We start from the raw sequence: 7,815 nt of genomic DNA, 5'->3' as shown, positions 1-7,815 counted from the left end.
TATATATAAATAACGTTCAAATACCAACCATTCTGCCGATGCTTTCACCTGTTCACCTGGAGTTTAGACTCTTCTGCTAGCTCGGTAACCCTTTAAAGCACTCTCGTGGTGTTACTGACTTGGTGGAGGTGTGTATTTGCAGAACTGTAGCTGGTAAGTTATAAGTTGTCTATTTTTGATAATATACTTTTGGGTTTCTGTCTGTTTTTTGTCTAGTGTAATTACTTCATTGTTAGTGTTTCCTGGTCCTTTGGTACTCCACGCAACTTCACTTCCTGTCTTTGTGTGTTTTCCCACCCCGTCCTGATGTGTCCACCTGTCCCTGTCATCTCTTCAGACTCCCTTTTCCTTCTGCCAGGTTGTCATTCTTGCTCAACGCTGCAGCCTTAGTTGCTAGTGTGAGGTGTTTGCAGTGTTTAGCATTCCTGGTGCTTTTCTGGATTTACTGCTGTTTCATTTGACTTTTGGGGTCTCAGACTGTAAGTCGATTTTGTTAATAAATCATTGAACTCTTTCTGCAGCCTTATCACCAGTTTGTCTCATGTGGACCCAAGCTGCAGCTCCAGAGATTATGACAGCTAGTTTCTTTTATTAGATTGATGTTTTCCTCCATGGTGCAAATATTTGGACAAACATAGAAATCCTTTTTTTTAACTAGTTGAATACTCAACAATATTTCTACAAACCCACTGAATCATGCCTGTGGTTAGCTGATTGCTGGAAAAGAAGACCAGAACCAGGCCGACTCTGCTCTGCGTGGATCTACCTTGTGATGTGATTTTGCTCCAACAGGTAATGACTTCTTTTTCGTCCTAGCCTACAACCTTTCATCAAGTTTCATGAAAATCAGGCCAAGAGTTTCCCAAAAACATGCTCACAAACACAATAAAGAAACTAAAAGCATATCCTTGTTGGATGTCAATCTGTATTATTCTATACTAAAAATGGTAGGTGCTTTTAATAACGGCTACTTTGCAAAGCAGTCATATCTGTGTTTAAAGACTACAGTGAAGATTGACCTTTGTAGCAAATCAAATGAAACCAGAGCCTAGCTGACTTTAAATAGCAGAAAGCATGTTGCAGGTGATGTCACTGCATCCTCAACATTATACTGAGAAGAGGATGACTGGATGTTTCTATTATAGGTCTTTTGTGATCCGATCTATCCCTTTCAACAATGCCAGTGAGTCCTATTAAAAAGTGGGTCAATGCAGCTATTTTTAGTAGCCATTGCAAACCCCTTTTTACAAACAAGCAAAGGCACACATTCTGGATGAAACGTCTCATTGAAAACAAATATGCAGAGGAATGAAGGTGTTCATCTTGCCAGTAAATGGGGTGAACTATTTATCTGGATTCAAAGATCATCTTCCTGTGGAGATGAGGCAGAGTGAGGGCAGGGAGTGACGGGGGGGTGCTTTGCCTCCTGGATTGGCTTTGATAAACAGGGAACTTGTAAGATTTGTTGGGCTCTCTGTTCTAAAGTGGGCTTCTGTTTCATCATCTCCAAGTGCCGCTGCCTTGCGTGGCTACCTTGTTGTAATTCCTCCTCGTTTTCTCGGTTTCTCTCTCATATCGGCTTTTCATTCTGATAGGAAGTACTTGAAAGGGAAGTGTTTGCTGCCTTTTCCAGTGTTAGAAGTGACACTGTGGGCGATGATGTGATGGAGGCGTAGCAGAGACAACATCCTCACATGCACCTTACAGGATTAATGTTCCACAATTGTGCGCAAAAGTTTGTCAACCAAACAGAGCAAATGTTGGAACTCAAATCTGAGCAGAAAACCCTATTTATTCAGGAAGGAGCGCAAGGGTAAAATAAAAATTAGGTCTGTTTCAGGATTATACACTGTTAATCATGGTGGGGACAGCACTGAATTGCTGCTCATATTGCAATCAAGCTCAATAAATCACATGAGGCTGTGCGCTGCCCCAACACACGGCAAGAGAATGTCAGTGGAGCAGAAAGGGATTTTGCAGCAGAGCAGAAAATGCACTGTATTCCTACAGGCATTGCATGACAAATCTGTGAACTTCCACTAAGTAGAGATGGAGCATTGTTTGCAGGAATTCCTGAATGGCTGCTTCACCTCAGGCAAAGGAAACATTAACAAATGATGGCACTTTTTAGGTCCTCAACTGACGTTTAAATTTGAAATCAAACCAAGGTGGAATGTAGCTGATGCTTAAAGAAAGAGCTGGCACTTTGCAGAGCAAGTATTCACAGGAATGACTGAAATACTTTACTTATATGCTGCTCAAACCTCAGGACCGGAGGGAATCTGTGAAGCTATTGGGTGCTAGGAGGGAGATTAGTGTTGTAGAACCACAGCAGCAGTGGGCTACAAGGGGCCACAAGTATCAGGGGCCTTCCTGGCCTTTCCCCACACAGACCACTGAGAGGGGCAAAACAACCACAATGACACATTAAATAATAAAATAAAGACTACAGAAAACAAAAAACAACAACAAAAACAACAACAAAAACACACAAACCAACGACAGACAAAATATTGTTGAAAAAGACGAGACAATTCCAAAGAGACATGAAACAACCAATTCACACAAATTGACTACAAAGACACACAAAACAAGTGTGAAACACACAGAAAGACAACATCATGGGGAAAAAGCTTTTGGGTCCCGACCCATCCTGTGACCCTAAGCCCTTCGAATGCTGTGTGTCCTGCTCCTTAGGTGGTGGGCCCTTCTGCATGTCGGTTCCCAGGGGCCCATTGTTTCATAATCTCCCCAGTCTAAAGCCTTCCTCTTTCTAGTCATAGTTGGTATGTTTCCAGGAATCTCTACCTATATTCCTCACCTTGAGGAAAACTCCTGTGATGTAAAGTCCAGTAAACCTCGGTGTTAGTGTGGAACTCTCACACTTCTGTTGTTTGAGTAGTAAATGTAAAATAATATTATGCTTGTATGGAATTCCAATAGAGCTGAGGTTATGTAATGAGTGTGGCAGGACACTAATACAACCCAAAATAGACTGCCTTGCTCAAAGGCAGCAGTTAAGAATAAATGTGTTACTTGCCACCCTTAATTCATCAGCTCAGATTTGGCTTTCATCCTCCTCCTGTTAGTAGAACATATCACAGCATTTGTTTCCTGGCGATCTCTCCGTGCCAGTCACACTCTGAGCTCAAGGCTAAAGTGCTCCTCAGATGACTCAGAAACATCACAATATTTATCATGAATTATCAGATATTGGTGCCTCCTGTTGCGTGGATGGGCCAAGTGGGAGCAGTCAGTCCCATGTGACAGTTGTCAAAGAGCACCGTTTGGATTGGTAATGACATCTGCCAGGAGGGCTTGTCTACTCTATAGTCAGAGGTGATGTGATGAAGATGAGACAGAATCAGGATGGCAGAGAGGGAGGAAAGACAGTCAAGGCATGTTGACTCAAATGCACAGTGAGCTGGAGTGTAAAGGATCAATATGAATCACATCCATAGACTGTATAAAAAAGACCACGTAGCATTCCCTGTCAGTTAGTTGGCTAATAGGCAGTTTGGCTGGAGAGTGAATCCATGTTAAACATCTTGTAATCACACATGTAACATGAGTGTGCTCCCTCTAGTCCGCTCTGTTCTGCCGGGGTTGTGTCATCAGTGGAACAACACTGCCACTCAGTGGCTGCACCCCCTCTCCCTCTGGACAAAACATTGCAGGCTTGGCTGAAGCACACTCATACAGCTCTCAGCCCTGTGTGATATTTGCACCATAACTGAACTCATGAGGATCACTTGAGGTTTGCGGCCTTGGGGGAAATGCTTAAATGTGGGGCATGGGGAAGGAATTTGTAGCGGCAGACTTGTTTGAGCTGCTTGTATACCCCCTTCTGCTGTTATGATTTAATAACATGCTATCTTTTATTACACAAGTGGTGTTTACACAGTTCTTGCTAAGCCTACTTACCAACTTTTCTAACTTCACGGTTGCTAGGTTTCAGCCTCTGGAACTATGTAAACATTTTCAAAATACAATTGTGTATCAAACTGTCTGTTCTCTGACATAGCTCTGCTTGAGCAATCAGTCCTTGGTTGACCCTGCAGTATCAGTGCCAGCCTTGCTGGGGGGCCTCAGCTGACCACTGTGTTCCTGTGCTAGAAACTGTCCCACATTTACTGCATGGTCATTTGATTTGAAATAAATGAAGGAATGTAGAAAAAGAAAAAATAGATTTGGGAATGTTTCTGTGACCCCCCTAAACGGAGGTGCTGGTGTCCTTTTGAACTCTGAATGAGCCAGGCTTTTTATTCTCCCCGCTGCATGCTTTCCTGTCGGTGCCATGCCATCTGTCTGACAGCGAGTAATGTCCTGTTGGACTGAAAGTTCATATTTGAGTGAAAACAAACTGCCTTTTTTTTGTATTTACTTTTTAGTATAAGAGCTGTTAAAGTAAAATATAATCTCAAACAAAAGTCTTCCTTTAGATTTAAGGATTTTATTTGATAAGCAGTCTTGTAAATGTATCAATATGTTAAGAAGTATGGAAAGTACGACGGCCGGACGTGACTTGAATCGAACTCCAGGATGGACTTTCAGAGCAGTGGGCTTTATTTTTCCGTATAACAGGCCTAATCAAATGAGCCTTTACAAACTATTGCAGTTTTTTTTTTAGCAATGTGTCTTTCTACCAATTGGCAGTCTCTATCTGATGCTCACCGTGGCCTTGTTCTAGCTAACACTTCCAGTTTTCAATTAAAAGACAGACATAAGATGGTATCAATCATCTCATCAAACTCTCAAGCAAGAAAATAAGCAGAATCTCCAAAATGGTAATCTCCCCCTTCAAACAAGCTTTTAAAAACGTTTTACATGTTAGTTTTGTTTTCCTTGCTGGTTTGCCAAACACATCACCTCACCTCATCATCTACTAACCCCAAATGCTAGGAATGAACCACAAGCCATTCAGTTGAAACGGTCTTGGGTCTGGACGAAGAGGATCATGACCTTGAACCTTTTATCTTTGAGAAATGACAGCCACATGTCACACTGATTTCTGAGTATACTATCACTTTCAGGCTCAGCAGGCACCCGGCAGACTCTCCTGAATCTCTCCATCACTGACCTTAAACGTCCCTGTGAACCGGAGCAGTCAGGTCAGGTCTGGGCCTGCCGGTCATAACCACCAAGGTCAACTGAAACAGTTGTCTTCAGTCATCTGGAAGTGGAGCCTCTGGGCGGTAAACACAGCGGTCAGCTCACGGTCAGTATGTGCAGCTCTCCCACGCCACATCATTGTCAACTCCAGACAAACACCGGTCCTGAGATGCACAATGATGTCTAAAAGAATTAAGTGTAGTTCAGTTATTATGCAAAAGCTAACTTCAGATAGATTCACTCTGGATATGTCCGTACCTGGACCAAAAAGAATCCATTTGTTTTTTGAAACAGAACTAGTTTCATGCCACGTCACCTCATAGAACTATGGCATAATATCCAAATCCTGGCACTCATAAGGATGCTCTGACAACAATGCAGATTTGTTTTTGGATGGTTTTTGAATAATCTGTATGTATTGTCAAAAATGAAAAAGCTGTTAACATAAACTCAAGCAATTTGCCATGCTGGGTAAAATAGAAGTCATCTGTGAGCTTTTGTTGGGCTAAAACATTGAAGGTTAGGAGTTTTCCAGCTCATCAGGCTTCAGCTGAGTTAATGAACCCCGCATGGCCCAGCCCCCGTGCTCTGGTCTGAACATTACTCACAGGGTAAGCATGGGAAACAGAAGCTGCCAGTGTTGCTACGCCTCAGCAAGCCACTACACACACGCACGCACGCACGCACGCACGCACGCACGCACGCACGCACGCACGCACGCACAGACACACACACACACACACACACACACACACACAGACACACACACACACACACACACACACACAAAGATCATGACTATGGAACTCACGGGGTCACAGAAGTCGATGCAACATCTGCTGATCCTGTGTGATATCTCAGGAGAGTTCAATCAGGCTTTGCTGTGATATGGATAAACAAACACAAACATGCTGGAGCATAATTGAATTATTTCCATCCACCAAGAATATTGAAGTTGAAGGGTGGATGCCCCTGGCCATGTTTGTGTGTATGTTAGAGCTGTTAAGCCAACTGATGTCATGTTTGATAGGCTGCTTTGGCCCAGATTTAAACAACCCATGTCGGTTAAGTGTACTGCATGCATAACATAGAAATAGATTTGTAATATACAGCATTTACGTATTTCAAATTGTATTTATTTATTCTTGTTTTCCAAGTTATATTAAGAAAATATCCCCACAGGCACAATTTAATCATGAAGTCACAATTCTGGCCGATGGATTATTGTTATTCCTATATTCGCTCTCTACCAGCTATGTTTCAGCCTCCACCAACTCCTGAGTGAAGTTGTTTAATGTTCACAAGCTACGGGGTGATTATTTTGTCTGTGTGCGTATGGAGCCTGGGAGATGGTGCACAGTGTGTTCTGAGGGCTTTTTCATGTTAAAAGCAGCTGCCTCTTACACTTAGACAGCAATCAGAGTGAACCAAAACAGTGAATTGTTGAGAAGAGAACCAAAGCTGAAAGATACAAAAATACTCCATTAAGTTTTAGGAAACTGTAAGGTCAGGTAATCGTTCTATGATGCTCAGCACAAGTTCTTTCAAGAAGACCGGGTATACGTTCAGTCAAGCTTTAAAATCAATCTCCTTTTTCCTGCAGTCAGCTGTGACTTCAGGTGCTTCTGCTGAGACCCGCCTCCACCCCATCAACCTCTATTCATCATATCCAGCGCCCAGGAGAGCTAATCCCAATACCTCATCACACCTCCTCCTCATCCCATCTCCTCATCAAATCCAGTTACCCCTTAAGATATCCGATATCAGAATCGGGGTCTAATCACCAAAGACTATTAACATTCTATCATATGGAACATGTGTCAATAAATCTTCTTCAAACAAAATGAAGTCTCTCCTGATTGAACTGTATGGTCAGGTAATCATTCTCTGTTGGATCAGGTTTAAGCGAGCCCTTTCACTTTACAAATAGCAAGATATTGTCATTGAACTGTCATATGATATATTAAACATAATTATTACTTCATTCTCTGTGCATTCTATGAAACTAGAAGTGGCAATTACTAATAAATAAACCTTGTCTTCACACAGGACATGAACCCTGTGTGTGTGAGTGAAAGTTGAGTGTCATTAGAGGTATTCTGGAGTATATGGCAAATGGTGTTTTAATGATTTTTGATGAAGTCATACATTATATACAGTGGGGGAAACAAGTATTTGATCCCCTGCTGATTGTGTCTGTTTGCCCACCTTCAAAGAACTGAACAGCCTATACTGTTAATGGTAGGTTTATTTAAACAGTGAGAGACAGAATATCAAAAAGAAAATCCACAAATGTACATTTAAAAAAAGATATGAATTGATTTGCCTTTCATGGTGGGAAATAAGTATTTGATCCCCTTCAAAACATGCCTTAGTTCTTGGTGGAGAAAGCCTTGCTGGACAGCACAGAGGTCAGATGTTTCCTGTAGTTGTTCACCAGGTTTGCTCACATCTCAGGAGGGATTTTGGTCCTCTCCTCTCTGCAGATCCTCTCAAAATTCTTAAGGTTTGGAGGCTGATGCTTGGCAACTGGAAGCTTCAGCTCCCTCCACAGATTTTCTATGGGATGGAGGTCCTGGGACTGGCTAGGCCCCTCCATCACCTTAATGGGCTTCTTATGTAGCCACTCCTAGTTGCCTTGGCCGTATGTTTTGGGTCATGGTCGTGCTGGAAGACCTATCCATGTCCCATTTTCATTGTCCT

The 7,815-nt window shown here is 42.4% G+C and overlaps 1 long non-coding RNA gene across 1 annotated transcript; it reads left to right on the top strand.

Annotated features, from left to right (window-relative positions):
- The first annotated feature begins 369 nt into the window (after positions 1 to 369).
- LOC134869306 (uncharacterized) lies at positions 370 to 6,896 on the top strand. Its single transcript, XR_010166398.1, has 3 exons — positions 370 to 792; positions 5,034 to 5,218; positions 6,716 to 6,896. It is a non-coding gene; the product is annotated as an uncharacterized LOC134869306 (long non-coding RNA).
- The last annotated feature ends 919 nt before the right edge of the window (positions 6,897 to 7,815 follow it).

This window comes from Eleginops maclovinus, chromosome 9 (assembly GCF_036324505.1).
Source record: "Eleginops maclovinus isolate JMC-PN-2008 ecotype Puerto Natales chromosome 9, JC_Emac_rtc_rv5, whole genome shotgun sequence".
NCBI classification, from domain to species: domain Eukaryota; kingdom Metazoa; phylum Chordata; class Actinopteri; order Perciformes; family Eleginopidae; genus Eleginops; species Eleginops maclovinus.
Note: the sequence above shows the minus strand (reverse complement) of the source record. Positions and strands in the feature narration are given on the sequence as shown.